Source organism: Triticum aestivum, chromosome 6A, assembly GCF_018294505.1.
Source record: "Triticum aestivum cultivar Chinese Spring chromosome 6A, IWGSC CS RefSeq v2.1, whole genome shotgun sequence".
Taxonomy (NCBI): domain Eukaryota; kingdom Viridiplantae; phylum Streptophyta; class Magnoliopsida; order Poales; family Poaceae; genus Triticum; species Triticum aestivum.
This window is the reverse complement of record NC_057809.1, coordinates 561223709-561242371: the sequence shown is the minus strand read 5'-3', so window position 1 is coordinate 561242371 and position 18663 is coordinate 561223709. Positions and strand designations below refer to the sequence as shown.

Genomic DNA, 18663 nt, shown 5'->3' with positions numbered 1-18663 from the left:
GTTGCCTCCCAACAAGCGCTATCGTTTAACGCTCCTAGCTAGGCATGATGATTTCAATGATGCTCACATAAAGGATAAGAATTGAAACATAAAGAGAGAATCATGAAGAATATGACTAGCACATTTAAGTATAACCCACTTCCTATGCATAGGGGTTTCGTGAGCAAACAGCTTGTGGGAACAAGAATCAACTTGCATAGGAAGGTAAAACAAGCATAACTTCAAAACTTTAAGCACATAGAGAGGAAACTTGATATTATTACAATTCCTACAAGCATATATTCCTCCCTCATAATAATTTTCAGTAGCATCATGAATGAATTCAACAATATAACCAGCACCTAAAGCATTCTTTTCATGATCTACAAGCATATTAATTTTATTACTCTCTACATAAGCAAAATTCTTCTCATTCGGAATAGTGGGAGTATCATAAGAAACCCGAATACTAAAAATTGTTTCCACATTAAAAGAGTAATGTTCAGAAAAGGGGTAATGATAATCATGACAAGTTTTATAAATATAATCACTACTTTTTATAGCATAAGTATCATCACAATAATCGCCATAAGTCAGAGGCATGCTATCATCATTATAAATTTGCATATCAAAACTTAGGAGACTAAAAATATCATCTTTATTAAACATAGCATCCCCAAGCTTGGGACAAACATTAATTGCAGCAAATATATTCTCAAAAACATCATCCTCATCAAACATAGCATCCCCAAGCTTGTGGCTTTGCATATCATTAGCATCATGGAATTCAAGGAATTCATACTAACAACATTGCAATCATGCTCATCATTCAAATATTTAGTGCCAAACATTCTAATGCATTCTTCTTCTAACACTTTGGCACAATTTTCCTTTCCATCATACTCACGAAAGATATTAAAAAGATGAAGCGTATGAGGTAAACTCAATTCCATTTTTTGTAATTTTCTTTTATAAACTAAGCTAGTGATAAAACAAGAAACTAAAAGACTCGATTGCAAGATCTAAAGATATACCTTCAAGCACTCACCTTCCCGGCAACGGCGCCAGAAAAGAGCTTGATGTCTACTACACAACCTTCTTCTTGTAGACGTTGTTGGGCCTCCAAGTGCAGAGGTTTGTAGGACAGTAGCAAATTTCCCTCAAGTGGATGACCTAAGGTTTATCAATCCCTAGGAGGTGTAGGATGAAGATGGTCTCTCTAAAGCAACCCTGCAACCAAATAACAAAGAGTCTCTTGTGTCCCCAACACACCCAATACAATGGTAAATTGTATAGGTGCACTAGTTCGGCGAAGAGATGGTGATACAAGTGGTATATGGATAGTAGATAATTGTTTTTGTAATCTAAAATTATAAAAAAGCAAGGTAACTAATGATAAAACTGAGCACAAACGGTATTGCAATGCTAGGAAACAAGGCCTAGGGTTCATACTTTCACTAGTGCAAGTTCTCTCAACAATAATAACACAATTGGATCACATAATTATCCCTCAACATGCAACAAAGAGTCACTCCAAAGTCACTAATAGCGGAGAACAAACGAAGAGATTATGGTAGGGTACGAAACCACCTCAAAGTTATTCTTTCCAATCAATCCGTTGGGCTATTCCTGTAAGTGTCACAAACAGCCCTAGAGTTCATACTAGAATAACACCTTAAGACACAAATCAACCAAAACCCTAATGTCACCTAGATACTCCAATGTCACCTCAAGTATCCGTGGGTATGATTATACGATATGCATCCCACAATCTCAGATTCATCTATTCAACCAACACATAGAACCTCAAAGAGCGCCCCAAAGTTTCTACCGGAGAATCACGACGAAAACGTGTGCCAACCCCTATGCATAGGTTCATGGGCGAAACCCACAAGTTGATCACCAAACATACATCAAGTGAATCACGTGGTATCCCATTGTCACCACAGATACGCATGACAAGACATACATCAAGTGTTCTCAAATCTTTAAAGACTCAATCCGATAAGATAACTTCAAAGGGAAAACTCAATCCATTACAAGATAGTAGAGGGAGGAGAAAACATCATAATATCCAACTATAATAGCAAAGCTCCCGATACATCAAGATCGTGCCAAATCAAGAACACGAGAGAGAGAGAGATCAAACACATAGCTACTGGTACATACCCTCAGCCCCGAGGGAGAACTACTCCCTCCTCGTCATGGAGAGCACCGGGATGATGAAGATGGCCACCGGAGAGGGATTTCCCCCTCCGGCAGGATGCCGGAACGGGTCTAGATTGGTTTTTGGTGGCTACAGTGGCTTCTGGCGGCGGAACTCCCGATCTATTGTGCTCCCCGATCGTTTTTGGGTATATGGATATATATAGGAGGAAGAAGTACGTCAGGGGAGCCACGAGGGTGCAGGGTGCGCCAAGTGGGGTGGGCGCGCCCCCTGCCTCGTGGATTCCTCGTTGATCCCGAAACGTGCACTCCAAGTCTTCTGGGTTTCTTCTGGTCCAAAAATAAGTTCCGTGAAGTTTCAGGTCAATTGGACTCCGTTTGATTTTCCTTTTCTGCGATACTCTAAAACAAGGAAAAAACAAAAACTGGCACTAGGCTCTAGGTTAATAGGTTAGTCCCAAAAATAATACAAAAGTGGATAATAAAGCCCATAAACATCCAAAACATATAATATAATAGCATGGAACAATAAAAAATCATAGATACGTTGGAGACGTATCAGCATCCCCAAGCTTAATTCCTGCTCGTCCTCGAGTAGGTAAATGATAAAAACAGAATTTTTGATGTGGCATTCTACTTGGCATAATTTTAATGTAATTCTTCTTAATTGTGGTATGAATATTCAGATCCATAAGATTCAAGACAAAAGTTCATATTGACATAAAAAATAATACTTCAAGCATACTAACTAAGCAATTATGTCCTCTGAAAATAACATCGCCAAAGAAAGTTCATCCCTACAAAATCATATAGTTTAGTCATGCTCCATTTTTGTCACACAAGAATGCTCTCATCATGCACAACCCCGATGACAAGCCAAGCAATTGTTTCATACTTTAGTAATCTCAAACCTATAAACTTTCACGGAATATATGAGAGTGAGCCATGGATATAGCACTATGGGTGGAATAGAATATGATGATGTGGGTTATGTGGAGAAGACAAAAAGGAGAAAGTCTCACATCAACGAGGCTAATCAATGGGCTATGGAGATGCCCAGCGATTGATGTTAATGCAAGGAGTAGGGATTGCCATGCAACGGATGCATTAGAGCTATAAACGTATGAAAGCTCAACAAAAGAAACTAAGTGGTTGTGCATCCAACTTGCTCGCTCACGAAGACCTAGGGCACTTGAGGAGGCCCATTGTTGGAATATACAAGCCAAGTTCTATAATGAAAATTCCCACTAGTATATGAAAGTGACAAAACAAGAGACTCTCTATCATGAAGATTACGGTGCTACTTTGAGGCACAAGTGTGGCAAAGGATAGTAACATTTTTTATTTGGCCTTTCTCTTTTTTTATATGGCCTTTCTCTCTTTTTTTATAGTTCCTCACTTGGGACAATGCTCTAGAAAATGATGATCATCACACTTCTATTTATTTACAACTCAATGATTACAACTCGATACTAGAACAAAATATGACTCTATATGAATTCCTCCGGCGGTGTACCGGGATATGCAATGGACCAAGAGTGACATGTATGAAACAATTATGAACGGTGGCTTTGCCACAAATACTATGTCAACTACATGATCATGCTAAGCAATATGACAATAATGAATGTGTCATTGTAAATGGAATGGTGGAAAGTTGCATGGCAATATATCTCTGAATGGCTATGGAAATACCATAATAGGTAGATATGGTGGCTGTTTTGAGGAAGATATAAGGAGTTTTATGTGTGAAAGAGGGTATCATATCACGGGGTTTGGATGCACCGGCGAAGTTTGCGCCAACTCTCAATGTGAGAAAGGGCAATGCACGGTACCGAAGAGGCTAGCAATGATGGAAGGGTGTGAGTGTGTATAATCCATGGACTCAACATTATTCATAAAGAACTCACATACTTATTGCAAAAATCTACAAGTCATCAAAAACCAAGCACTACGCGCATGCTCCTAGGGGGATAGATTGGTAGGAGAAGACCATTGCTCGTCCCCGACCGCCACTCATAAGGAGGACAATCAAATAACACCTCATGTTTCAAATTTGTAACATAACGTTTACCATTCGTGCATGCTACGGGACTTGCAAACTTCAACACAAGCATTTCTCAATTTCACAACTACTCAACTAGTACGACTTTGATATTATTACCTCCATATCTCAAAACAATCATCAAGCATCAAACTTCTCTTAGTATTCAAAACACTCATAAGAAAATTTTACTAATCTTGAATACCTAGCATATAAGGTTTTAAGCAAATTACCATGCTATTTAAGACTCTCAAAATAATCTAAGTGAAGCATGAGAGATCAATAGTTTCTATAAAACAAATCCACCACCGTGCTCTAAAAGATATAAGTGAAGTACTAGAGCAAAACTATATAACTCAAAAGATATAAGCGAAGCACATAGAGTATTCTAACAAATTCCAAATCATGTATGGCTCTCTCAAAAGGTGTGTACTGCAAGTATGATTGTGATAAACTAAAAAGTAAAGACTCAAATCATACAAGACGCTCCAAGCAAAACACATATCATGTGGTGAATAAAAATATAGCTCCAAGTAAAGTTACCGATAGAAGTAGACGAAAGAGGGGATGCCTTCCGGGGCATCCCCAAGCTTTGGCTTTTAGGTGTCCTTAGATTATCTTGGGGGTGCCATGGGCATCCCCAAGATTAGGCTCTTGCCACTCGTTGTTCCATAATCCATCAATTTTTTACCCAAAACTTAAAAACTTCACAACACAAAACTCAAAGTAGAAAATCTCGTGAGCTCCATTAGCGAAAGAAAACAAAAGACCACTTCAAGGTACTGTAATTAGCTCATTATTTATTTATATTGGTGTTAAACCTACTGTATTCCAACTACTCTATGGTTTATAAAGTCTTTTACTAGCCATAGATTCATCAAAATAAGTAAACAACACATGAAAAACAGAATCTATCAAAAACAGAACAGTCTTTAGTAATCTGTAACTAACGCAAACTTCTGAAACCCAAAAAATTCTAAAATAAGTTGCTGGACGTGAGGAATTTATCTATTAATCATATGCAAAAATAATTAACTAAATATCACTTTCCAAATAAAAATGGCAGCAGTTCTCGTGAGCGCTAAAGTTTCTGTTTTTTACAGCAAGATATCAAGACTTTCCCCAAGTCTTCCCAACGGTTCTACTTGGCACAAACACTAATTTAAACACAACAAACACAACAAAAACAGAGGCTAGATAAATTATTTATTACTAAACAGGAGCAAAAATCAAGGAATAAAAATAAAATTGGGTTGCCTCCCGACAAGCGCTGTCGTTTAATGCCCCTTGCTAGGCATGATGATTTCAATGATGCTCACATAAAGGATAAGAATTGAAACATAAAGAGAGCATCATGAAGAATATGACTAGCACATTTAAGTATAACCCACTTCCTATGCATAGGGGTTTTGTGAGCAAACAGCTTGTGGGAACAAGAATCAACTTGCATAGGAAGGTAAAACAAGCATAACTTCAAAACTTTAAGCACATAGAGAGGAAACTTGATATTATTACAATTCCTACAAGCATATATTCCTCCCTCATAATAATTTTCAGTAGCATCATGAATGAATTCAACAATATAACCAGCACCTAAAGCATTCTTTTCATGATCTACAAGCATATTAATTTTATTACTCTCTACATAAGCAAAATTCTTCTCATTCGGAATAGTGGGAGTATCATAAGAAACCTGAATACTAAAAATTGTTTCCACATTAAAAGAGTAATGTTCAGAAAAGGGGTAATCATAATCATGACAAGTTTTATAAATATAATCACTACTTTTTATAGCATAAGTATCATCACAATAATCGTCATAAGTCAGAGGCATGCTATCATCATTATAAATTTGCATATCAAAACTTAGGAGACTAAAAATATCAACTTTATTAAATGTAGCATCCCCAAGCTTGGGACAAACATTAATTGCAGCAAATATATTCTCAAAAACATCATCCTCATCAAACATAGCATCCCCAAGCTTGTGGCTTTGCATATCATTAGCATCATGGATATTCAAGGAATTCATACTAACAACATTGCAATGATGCTCATCATTCAAATATTTAGTGACAAACATTCTAATGCATTCTTCTTATAACACTTTGGCACAATTTGCCTTTCCATCATACTCAGGAAAGATATTAAAAAGATGAAGCGTATGAGGTAAACTCAATTCCATTTTTTTTGTAATTTTCTTTTATAAACTAAGCTAGTGATAGAACAAGAAACCAAAAGACTCGATTGCAAGATCTAAAGCTATACCTTCAAGCACTCACCTTCCCGGCAACGGCGTCAGAAAAGAGCTTGATGTCTACTACACAACCTTCTTCTTGTAGACGTTGTTGGGCCTCCAAGTGCAGAGGTTTGTAGGACAGTAGCAAATTTCCCTCAAGTGGATGACCTAATGTTTATCAATCCCTAGGAGGTGTAGGATGAAGATGGTCTCTCTAAATCAACCCTGCAACCAAATAACAAAGAGTCTCTTGTGTCCCCAACACACCCAATACAATGGTAAATTGTATAGGTGCACTAGTTCGGCGAAGAGATGGTGATACAAGTGGTATATGAATAGTAGATAATTGTTTTTGTAATCTAAATTATAAAAAAGCAAGGTAACTAATGATAAAAGTGAGCACAAACGGTATTGCAATGCTAGGAAACAAGGCCTAGGGTTCATACTTTCACTAGTGCAAGTTCTCTCAACAATATTAACATAATTGGATCACATAATTATCCCTCAACATGCAACAAAGAGTCACTCCAAAGTCACTAATAGCGGAGAACAAACGAAGAGATTATGGTAGGGTACGAAACCACCTCAAAGTTATTCTTTCCAATCAATCCGTTGGGCTATTCCTATAAGTGTCACAAACAGCCCTAGAGTTCGTAATAGAATAACACCTTAAGACACAAATCAACCAAAACCCTAATGTCACCTAGATACTCCAATGTCACCTCAAGTATCCGTGGGTATGATTATACGATATGCATCACACAATCTCAGATTCATCTATTCAACCAACACATAGAACCTCAAAGCGCGCCCCAAAGTTTCTACCAGAGAATCACGATGAAAACGTGTGCCAACCCCTATGCATAGGTTCATGGGCGGAACCCGCAAGTTGATCACCAAAACATACATCAAGTGAATCACGTGGTATCCCATTGTCACCACAGATACGCGTGACAAGACATACATCAAGTGTTCTCAAATCTTTAAAGACTCAATCCGATAAGATAACTTCAAAGGGAAAACTCAATCCATTACAAGAGAGTAGAGGGGGGAGAAAACATCATAATATCCAACTATAATAGCAAAGCTCGCGATACATCAAGATCGTGCCAAATCAAGAACACTAGAGAGAGAGAGATCAAACACATAGCTACTGGTACATACCCTCAGCCCCGAGGGAGAACTACTCCCTCCTTGTCATGGAGAGCACCGGGATGATGAAGATGGCCACCGGAGAGGGATTGCCCCCTCCGGTAGGGTGCCAGAACGGGTCTAGATTGGTTTTTGGTGGCTACGAAGGCTTCTGGCGGCGGAACTCCCGATCTATTGTGCTCCCCGATCGTTTTAGGGTATATGGATATATATAGGAGGAAGAAGTACGTCAGGGGAGCCACAAGGGTGCAGGGCACGCCCAGTGGGGTGGGCGCGCCCCCTGCCTCGTGGATTCCTCGTTGATCCCGAAACGTGCACTCCAAGTCTTCTGGGTTTCTTCTGGTCCAAAAATAAGTTCCGTGAAGTTTCAGGTCAATTGGACTCCATTTGATTTTCCTTTTCTGCGATACTCTAAAACAAGGAAAAAAACAAAAGCTGGCACTAGGCTCTAGGTTAATAGGTTAGTCCCAAAAATAATACAGAAGTGGATAATAAAGCCCATAAACATCCAAAACATATAATATAATAGCATGGAACAATCAAAAATTATAGATACGTTGGAGACGTATCAGCATCCCCAAGCTTAATTCCTGCTCGTCCTCGAGTAGGTAAATGATAAAAACAGAATTTTTGATGTGGAATTCTACTTGGCATAATTTTAATGTAATTCTTCTTAATTGTGGTATGAATATTCAGATCCATAAGATTCAAGACAAAAGTTCATATTGACATAAAAAATAATACTTCAAGCATACTAACTAAGCAATTATGTCCTCTGAAAATAACATGGCCAAAGAAAGTTCATCCCTACAAAATCATATAGTTTAGTCATGCTCCATTTTTGTCACACAAGAATGCTCTCATCATGCACAACCCCGATGACAAGCCAAGCAATTGTTTCATACTTTAGTAATCTCAAACCTATAAACTTCCACGGAATATATGAGCGTGAGCCATGGATATAGCACTATGGGTGGAATAGAATATGATGATGTGGGTTATGTGGAGAAGACAAAAAGGAGAAAGTCTCACATCAACGAGGCTAATCAATGGGCTATGGAGATGCCCAGCGATTGATGTTAATGCAAGGAGTAGGGATTGCCATGCAACGGATGCACTAGAGCTATAAACGTATGAAAGCTCAACAAAAGAAACTAAGTGGGTGTGCATCCAACTTGCTTGCTCATGAAGACCTAGGGCACTTGAGGAGGCCCATTGTTGGAATATACAAGCCAAGTTCTATAATGAAAATTCCCACTAGTATATGAAAGTGACAAAACAAGAGACTCTCTATCATGAAGATTACGGTGCTACTTTGAGGCACAAGTGTGGCAAAGGATAGTAACATTTTTTATTGGGCCTTTCTCTTTTTTTATATGGCCTTTCTCTTTTTTTTATAGTTCCTCACTTGGGACAATGCTCTAGAAAATGATGATCATCACACTTCTATTTATTTACAACTCAATGATTACAACTCGATACTAGAACAAAAGATGACTCTATATGAATTCCTCCGGCGGTGTAGCGGGATATGCAATGGACCAAGAGTGACATGTATGAAACAATTATGAACGGTGGCTTTGCCACAAATACTATGTCAACTACATGATCATGCTAAGCAATATGACAATAATGAATGTGTCATTGTAAATGGAATGGTGGAAAGTTGCATGGCAATATATCTCGGAATGGCTATGGAAATACCATAATAGGTAGGTATGGTGGCTGTTTTGAGGAAGATATAAGGAGTTTTATGTGTGAAAGAGTGTATCATATCACAGGGTTTGGATGCACCGGCGAAATTTGCGCCAACTCTCAATGTGAGAAAGGGCAATGCACGGTACCGAAGAGGCTAGCAATGATGGAAGGGTGAGAGTGCGTATAATCCATGGACTCAACATTAGTCATAAAGAACTCACATACTTATTGCAAAAATCTACAAGTCATCAAAAACCAAGCACTACGCGCATGCTCCTAGGGGGATAGATTGGTAGGAAAAGACCATTGCTCGTCCTCGACCGCCACTCATAAGGAGGACAATCAAATAACACCTCATGTTTCAAATTTGTTACATAACGTTTACCATACGTGCATGCTACGGGACTTGCAAACTTCAACACAAGCATTTCTCAATTTCACAACTACTCAACTAGCACGACTTTGATATTATTACCTCCATATCTCAAAACAATCATCAAGCATCAAACTTCTCTTAGTATTCAAAACACTCATAAGAAAATTTTACTAATCTTGAATACCTAGCATATTAGGATTTTAAGCAAATTACCATGCGATTTAAGACTCTCAAAATAATCTAAGTGAAGCATGAGAGATCAATAGTTTCTATAAAACAAATCCACCATCGTGCTCTAAAAAATATAAGTGAAGTACTAGAGCAAAACTATATAACTCAAAAGATATAAGCGAAGCACATAGAGTATTCTAAAAAATTCCAAATCATGTATGGCTCTCTCAAAAGGTGTGTGCTGCAAGTATGATTGTGATAAACTAAAAAGTAAAGACTCAAATCATACAAGACGCTCCAAGCAAAACACATATCATGTGGTGAATAAAAATATAGCTCCAAGTAAAGTTACCGATAGAAGTAGACGAAAGAGGGGATGCCTTCCGGGGCATCCCCAAGCTTTGGCTTTTAGGTGTCCTTAGATTATCTTTGAGGTGCCATGGGCATCCCCAAGATTAGGCTCTTGCCAATCGTTGTTCCATAATCCATCAATTTTTTACCCAAAACTTAAAAACTTCACAACACAAAACTCAAAGTAGAAAATCTCGTGAGCTCCATTAGTGAAAGAAAACAAAAGACCACTTCAAGGTACTGTAATTAGCTCATTATTTATTTATATTGGTGTTAAACCTACTGTATTACAACTATTCTATGGTTTATAAACTCTTTTACTAGCCATAGATTCATCAAAATAAGTAAACAACACATGAAAAACAGAATCTATCAAAAACAGAACAGTCTGTAGTAATCTGTAACTAACGCAAACTTCTGGAACCCCAAAAATTTCTAAAATAAATTGCTGGACGTGAGGAATTTATCTATTAATCATATGCAAGAATAATTAACTAAATATCACTTTCCAAATAAAAATGGCAGCAGTTCTCGTGAGCGCTAAAGTTTCTGTTTTTTACAGCAAGATATCAAGACTTTCCCCAAGTCTTCCCAACGGTTCTACTTGGCACAAACACTAATTTAAACACAAAAAACACAACCAAAACATAGGCTAGATAAATTATTTATTACTAAACAGGAGCAAAAATCAAGGAATAAAAATAAAATTGGGTTGCCTCCCAACAAGCGCTATCGTTTAACGCCCCTAGCTAGGCATGATGATTTCAATGATGCTCACATAAAGGATAAGAATTGAAACATAAATAGAGAATCATGAAGAATATGACTAGCACATTTAAGTATAACCCACTTCCTATGCATAGGGGTTTTGTGAGCAAACAGCTTGTGGGAACAAGAATCAACTTGCATAGGAAGGTAAAACAAGCATAACTTCAAAACTTTAAGCACATAGAGAGGAAACTTGATATTATTACAATTCCTACAAGCATATATTCCTCCCTCATAATAATTTTCAGTAGCATCATGAATGAATTCAACAATATAACCAACACCTAAATCATTCTTTTCATGATCTACAAGCATATTAATTTTATTACTCTCTACATAAGCAAAATTCTTCTCATTCGGAATAGCGGGAGTATCATAAGAAACCCGAATACTAAAAATTGTTTCCACATTACAAGAGTAATGTTCAGAAAAGGGGTAATCATAATCATGACAAGTTTTATAAATATAATCACTACTTTTTATAGCATAAGTATCATCACAATAATCGTCATAAGTCAGAGGCATGCTATCATCATTATAAATTTGCATATCAAAACTTAGGAGACTAAAAATATCATCTTTATTAAATGTAGCATCCCCAAGCTTGGGACAAACATTAATTGCAGCAAATATATTCTCAAAAACATCATCCTCATCAAACATAGCATCCCCAAGCTTGTGGCTTTGCATATCATTAGCATCATGGATATTCAAGGAATTCATACTAACAACATTGCAATCATGCTCATCATTCAAATATTTAGTGCCAAACATTCTAATGCATTCTTCTTCTAACACTTTGGCACAATTTTCCTTTCCATCATACTCACGAAAGATATTAAAAAGATGAAGCGTATGAGGTAAACTCAATTCCATTTTTTTGAGCATGATGAACAATATGACAAGCACATTTAAGTCTAACCCACTTCCTATGCATAGGGGTTTTGTGAGCAAACAGCTTGTGGGAACAAGAATCAACTTGCATAGGAAGGTAAAACAAGCATAACTTCAAACTTTAAGCACATAGAGAGGAAACTTAATATTATTGCAATTCCTACAAGCATATATTCCTCCCTCATAATAATTTTCAGTAGCATCATGAATGAATTCAACAATATAACCAGCACCTAAAGCATTATTTTCATGATCTACAAGCATAGAAATTTTATTACTCTCTACATAAGCAAAAATCTTCTCATTCGGAATAGTGGGAGTATCATAATAAACTCGAATACTAAAAAATGTTTCCACATTAAAAGAGTAATGTTCAGAAAAGGGGTAATCATAATCATGACAAGTTTTATAAATATAATCACTACTTTTTATAGCATAAGTATCATCACAATAATCATCATAAGTAGGAGGCATGCTATCATCATTATAAATTTGCATATCAAAACTTAGGAGACTAAAAATATCATCTTTATTAAACGTAGCATCCCCAAGCTTGGGACAAACATTAATTGCAGCAAATATATTCTCAAAAACATCATCTTCATCAAACATAGCATCCCCAAGCTTGTGGCTTTGCATATCATTAGCATCATGGATATTCAAGGAATTCATACTAACAACATTGAAATCATGCTCATCATTCAAATATTTAGTGCCAAACATTCTAATGCATTCTTCTTCTAACACTTTGGCACAATATTCCTTTCCATCATACTCACGAAAGATATTAAAAAGATGAAGAGTGTGAGGTAAACTCAATTCCATTTTTTTGTAATTTTCTTTTATAAACAAAACTAGTGATAAAACAAGAAACTAAAAGACTCGATTGCAAGATCTAAAGATATACCTTCAAGCACTCACCTCCCCGGCAACGGTGCCAGAAAAGAGCTTGATGTCTACTACACAACCTTCTTCTTGTAGACGTTGTTGGGCCTCCAAGTGCAGAGGTTTGTAGGACAGTAGCAAATTTCCCTCAAGTGGATGACCTAAGGTTTATCAATCCGTAGGAGGTGTAGGATGAAGATGGTCTCTCTCAAGCAACCCTGCAACCAAAAAACAAAGAGTCTCTTGTGTCCCCAACACACCCAATACAATGGTAAATTGTATAGGTGCACTAGTTCGGCGAAGAGATGGTGATACAAGTGGCATATGGATAGTAGATAATTGTTTTTGTAATCTAAAATTATAAAAACAGCAAGGTAACTAATGATAAAAGTGAGCACAAACGGTATTGCAATGCTAGGAAACAAGGCCTAGGGTTCATACTTTCACTAGTGCGAGTTCTCTCAACAATAATAACATAATTGGATCACATAATTATCCCTCAACATGCAACAAAGAGTCACTCCAAAGTCACTAATAGCAGAGAACGAACGAAGAGATTATGGTAGGGTACGAAACCACCTCAAAGTTATTCTTTCCAATCAATCTGTTGGGCTATTCCTATAAGTGTCACAAACAGCCCTAGAGTTCGTACTAGAATAACACCTTAAGACACAAATCAACCAAAACCCTAATGTCACCTAGATACTCAAATGTCACCTCAAGTATCCGTGGGTATGATCATACGATATGCATCACACAATCTCAGATTCATTTATTCAACCAACACATAGAACCTCAAGGAGCGCCCCAAAGTTTCTACCGGAGAATCACGACGAAAACGTGTGCCAACCCCTATGCATAGGTTCAAGGACGGAACCCGCAAGTTGATCACCAAAACATACATCAAGTGAATCACGTGGTATCCCATTGTCACCACAGATACGCACGGCAAGACATACATCAAGTGTTCTCAAATCTTTAAAGACTCAATCCGATAAGATAACTTCAAAGGGAAAACTCAATCCATCACAAGAGAGTAGAGGGGGGAGAAAACATCATAAGATCCAACTATAATAGCAAAGCTTGTGATACATCAAGATCGTGCCAAATCAAGGAACGCGCACGCGAGAGAGAGAGAGAGAGATCAAACACATAGCTACTGGTACATACCCTCAGCCCCGAGGGAGAACTACTTCCTCCTTGTCATGGAGGGCACCGGGATGATGAAGATGGCCACCGGAGAGGGATTGCCCCCTCCGGCAGGGTGCCAGAATGGGTCTAGGTTGGTTTTTGGTGGCTCAGAGGCTTCTGGCGGCGGTACTCCCGATCTATTGTGCTCCCCGATTGTTTTAGGGTATATGGATATATATAGGAGGAAGAAGTACGTCAGGGGAGCCACGAGGGGCCCGCGAGGGTGGAGGGCGCGCCCAGGGGGTGGGCGCCCCCTGCCTCGTGGCTTCCTAGTTGATACCAAACGTGCACTCCAAGTCTTCTGGGTCTCTTCTGGTCCAAAAATAAGTTTCATGAAGTTTCAGGTCAATTGGACTCCGTTTGATTTTCCTTTTCTGCGATACTCTAAAACAAGGAAAAAACAGAAACTGGCACTGGGCTCTAGGTTAATAGGTTAGTCCCAAAAATAATATAAAAATGGATAATAAAGCCCATAAACATCCAAAACACATAATATAATAGCATGGAACAATAAAAAATTATAGATACGTTGGAGACGTATCAGTGCTCTAGAGCGACGCTGACCGCTTCAGGCAGGAAAGGACGCGGGCGAGAGAGAGTTTCGGGTGGGCTAGGTTTGTCAGAAGCACGCGTGGCCCCGGTCTGGACGGCCGCATACCCCCTCGCCCTCCCCCCATGTTGCTTCCGTTTTGCGAGAACAAGGATGCCCGGACCGCCGAGCGGACTGATGCAGGATCGTGTTGGATGGAAAACATGTTCGGACCGCGCGGCCCGGATGGTTGCGAACGGTTTGAGGGTCTGTGTTGCATGCGACTCCGAGACCTGGACATGGTCAAGGTGGCGACAACGCCTGACGCACTCCTTGGCGTCCTCCGTGCTCTCCTACGCTTCCAACTCCTCCTCAGCCTCTCTACTCACCGATGCCTCCCCCTCCTCCTCCTCCGGCCCACCTTCTTATATTGCTATCATGGCATGTAATTAAATGACACCGTATCTATAATTAGTAAGACCCTATTGACATATGGTAGGAAGTACTACCTCCTTTCATGTTTATAAGGCTTAAACATATATCTAGGTTGACAAATAGACCAATGCAATTCAAGTTACATATCACAAAAAAGAAGTCATTAGAAACTTCAAATCATATACTTTCTAATGGTGTAATTTTTAGATTGTATAACTCATCTTATGTTTGGTCAAATTATAAATCTAGGATACATGCAGGCCTTATAAACCAGAAAGAAGGTAGTAATAGTATTTTCGAAAACATTGGACTTATATACTCAGTCGGTCCATCAACTGTACCATACACAAGACGAAATCGGTAGGGTGCCCCTCGACACGAGCACCGAGAGGTCATCCACTAACAAGATGGTTTCCTCCATAGTCGATCTTACTCTTCTTCGCACCAGGTCGCGTTGCCGTTGCGTGCTGGTTTGAGGCATCCGCCACGATGGTGAGTGTCCTTCTAGTTCCATGGCACTAGTTCTGCTGCCCAAGCGTCATTTTGGGTGTGTTTGGTTACTTGCATAATTTTTTGCCTCCTTACATCTGTGGCCCGGTTCAGTTAGCTTGGTCAGGCTGAGCTAACATGGACTCAAAATCAATTACTGAACCTAGTTTGATTTCTCACAAAACACCAATCTACATTAGAGGCGAACCACTAGCACGCTGTATGGTGGCAAACATCTGCTACCCAGATGCAACATATTGATGTTTGATTACGTGCAAGACATGCGGTGTGGTAACCTTTTGTTTGAGTGGTGAGGTTACCAGCACATACACTCATAGAAAAAACACAACCATTTGCACTACATTATGGGTACTACATTAAGTCATTAACAAGTCTTAATCAGACATTCATATTGACCACGCAGGTAGACAAAATAAGGAAAACACATTAAACTTCCCAGAACAAGGCAAGTGCTTCATGGTGCTTCTTGCACTTGCCTTCCGCCTCAGCGCCAAAAATGTCAAATACGATCATCTTGAAGGTGTCCACAATCAACACCTTGAACACGACGAGGTAATCAATCTGAATATGATGAGCTATGGCAAATCCAGCCCATCCTTTATCAAGGGCTATCTTACGATTGACCCTCTGGAGCGTGACCCTCCACTTGCAGCCGGTGTTCATCTTAAGAACGACTTCTAGTGGGATGTTGGTCATGTGCTTACAGAAGCCATTGGGGATCAGCAGTAACTCCAACACATATACTAGGATTACCTTGTAGAAGTGTGTTGGACCCACGTCCTCATGAAAATGGTAGTAATTTTTCGGCCTGACTAGACGCATATGGCACCTGATTGCCCTTCGAGCAGTTGCCTTTACGACCACCATGCTCTTCGAGCAGTTGCCCTCAGCAACATTGTCGAGCACGAGCTTCCCGACAGCGCTGCAATGATGAACTGAACAAGATCAATGGACGTACATTTGGCATGGACTGGACACCCAAATCGAACCATATATTCACAGCCTAATTTGACTGGACTTAGACACCCAATTCGAGCTATATGAAACCCTTAATCGACACCCAAATCGAGCATGTCAAGCCTTAGTCAACACCCAATTTGAGCCGAATGAAACCCTTAATCCAGTTGCATCAAACCCTAAATCGAATCCTCAAGGTGTAAATCCATGCTTAAATCGATGCCTATATCGACTCCTAAATCTGGGAGACAAGGACTTACCACCATTGACGAAGGGGTGATGAAGCGTTGATGAAGCCGGTGCTCGCTGCCGCCGGTGAGAGAGAGAGTGTGTCACTATGGAGAGAGGGAGAGTGAGCCGTGAGAGAGGGGTGAGAGGATTTTTGCCTTGGCTTTGAGAAACAACATTGACGTCTCCTGCTTGTGCCTGCACGTGCAACCGCCTGCAGTCATGTGCCCTCCTTGGTCGCCCCCGGGCCTAACTCGATGAAAATGGCTGATACAGCTGTTTCTGCAGAGCGAGGCTCTAGGCTGCTTTGAGTTTCATGCTATTTAGACTCAAAAGCACTTACAGGTAACTAGTCGCTGTATGAAGCTCAGACCTGACTGAGTGCTATGCAGGTAACCAAATACACCCTTTGACGGATTTTGAGTTTTGAGTTTTGGTCGGCGATGCGATTTTTGTTTCACGATGCATCAACCCGTGCAGCACAGCAGCAGTCCCAAGCTTTTCCATGGAGGCGCCTACTGCACGTAACATCTCACTGGCGCAGTGTACCGTTGGACCAACGTCGTTCGGCACTCGTCCATCGTGCATCACGGTCAACCACGGTAACGACACAGGCACGCCTCGTGCGGATGCCCCCACGCCTTCCTCCGATCCGTCTCACCCCGCAGCACGTGGCGGCTCCCCGACTCCGTCCGGCCACGGTCGCTGCACGTACAGGCCCTGGGTCTGACGGACAGACGACGCCGGCCCGGCGGGGTGGCCGGGGCCGGAGCGGCGTCGACAATCGAAGGGGCGGACCGGCGGAGGGGGCACTCCGTCCACCGTCTTTATGTGGCGCGTACCACCGCCATCAATCCGCTCATTTACGCTCCGCTGCGCGCGGTCGCTGGGGTGTATTCACCCATCCGGAGCACTGCCGCCGGTCTAGTCTCTAGTGCATGCAGCCGCCACGAGCACCCTCGGTGTTCAGTCAGTCAGTTCGTAGCCTTGACCCTCATCTTTATTACGTACGTCCGTCGCCGTAGACTAATCCGGTGAACGAATCAATCCTTCAACGACAGACACCAATCACCGTGCTAATAATAAGTTCTTTCAAGACACCAAATCACCACGCTGGATGCCTGGCTATATACGGGCTTGCATAAATTTGCAGTCCCTGTGCGAGAGAAGAGTGGTCATCAAGCAGATAATCTGTCTTTTTCACAGAAGTTGCGAGGCCCATACTGTTCCTCTCATTTTTATTTTTATTTTCGAAATACGCAATACTTGTGTAGTATCATTTCATTGGTACAAGAATTTCATTGATAGAATAAATAGAATGAGTACATGAAGTGGTACAACACATGACAGGAACGCAAGGCGCGTGAACATAGTGCCCAAAGCGTAAAGACAAGAGATGTTCGACCCAAACAAAGAAGAGCACAGCTAAACTCTCCGACTAAAAAAGCTATCCCAAACCATCGGAGCACAGATCGGATACGATCCGGTCAGGCCTACGCCGGAGTAGCGACTGCAGGAAGGGGAGCCGCACCCAACGCCGAAGGAGGCACCGGGCACCGCTGGACACACGAGCTTCGGAGAAGGACAAGGCTACATGGCTGAGCGGAGTGAAAGGTGGCATGGATGCGACGGTGGCCGGAGCCCCGGACAAACCATGATCTGAAAGGGAGCGCAGATCCATGCCACCGGGATCGGAGCAGCAGGAACACCGGCTTGCCCAAGGAATCGGAAGGCGACGCAGCTCCCGAAGCGTGCCAGAGGCGAAGATGCACCGAGATGGACGGCCCACCAAAGGTACCGACAGGGGGTGGTGAGGTGGAGATGCCGAGGAACCAGCGAGCCAAGGAAGCCGGAAAGCGCAGCTCCCAGGGAGCGCCGGCGGCCAGGAGCACAGGAGGAGGCGCATGTCCATGCCCACCGGGCTGAAGCCGTTCCTGCCAGGTGGAAGATGAAGGGGACTCGCGCACAACCAAAATCTGGACGACGCGTAGCAAAAAGCCGCCACCACTGGGCCGCCCCAAGAGCACCACAGCCAGCCGGAGTAGACCCCCAGAGCGGATCCGGGGCTAGACGGAGCTGTCGCAGGGAGC

General features: G+C 40.9%; 1 long non-coding RNA gene across 1 annotated transcript; it reads right to left on the bottom strand.

Annotated features, from left to right (window-relative positions):
* Window positions 1-15704: 15704 nt before the first annotated feature.
* LOC123131041 (uncharacterized) lies at window positions 15705-16796 on the bottom strand. The gene is made up of 2 exons (XR_006464054.1): window positions 16606-16796; window positions 15705-16310 (listed from the first exon to the last, which is right to left on the bottom strand). It is a non-coding gene; the product is annotated as an uncharacterized lncRNA (long non-coding RNA).
* Window positions 16797-18663: the final 1867 nt, after the last annotated feature.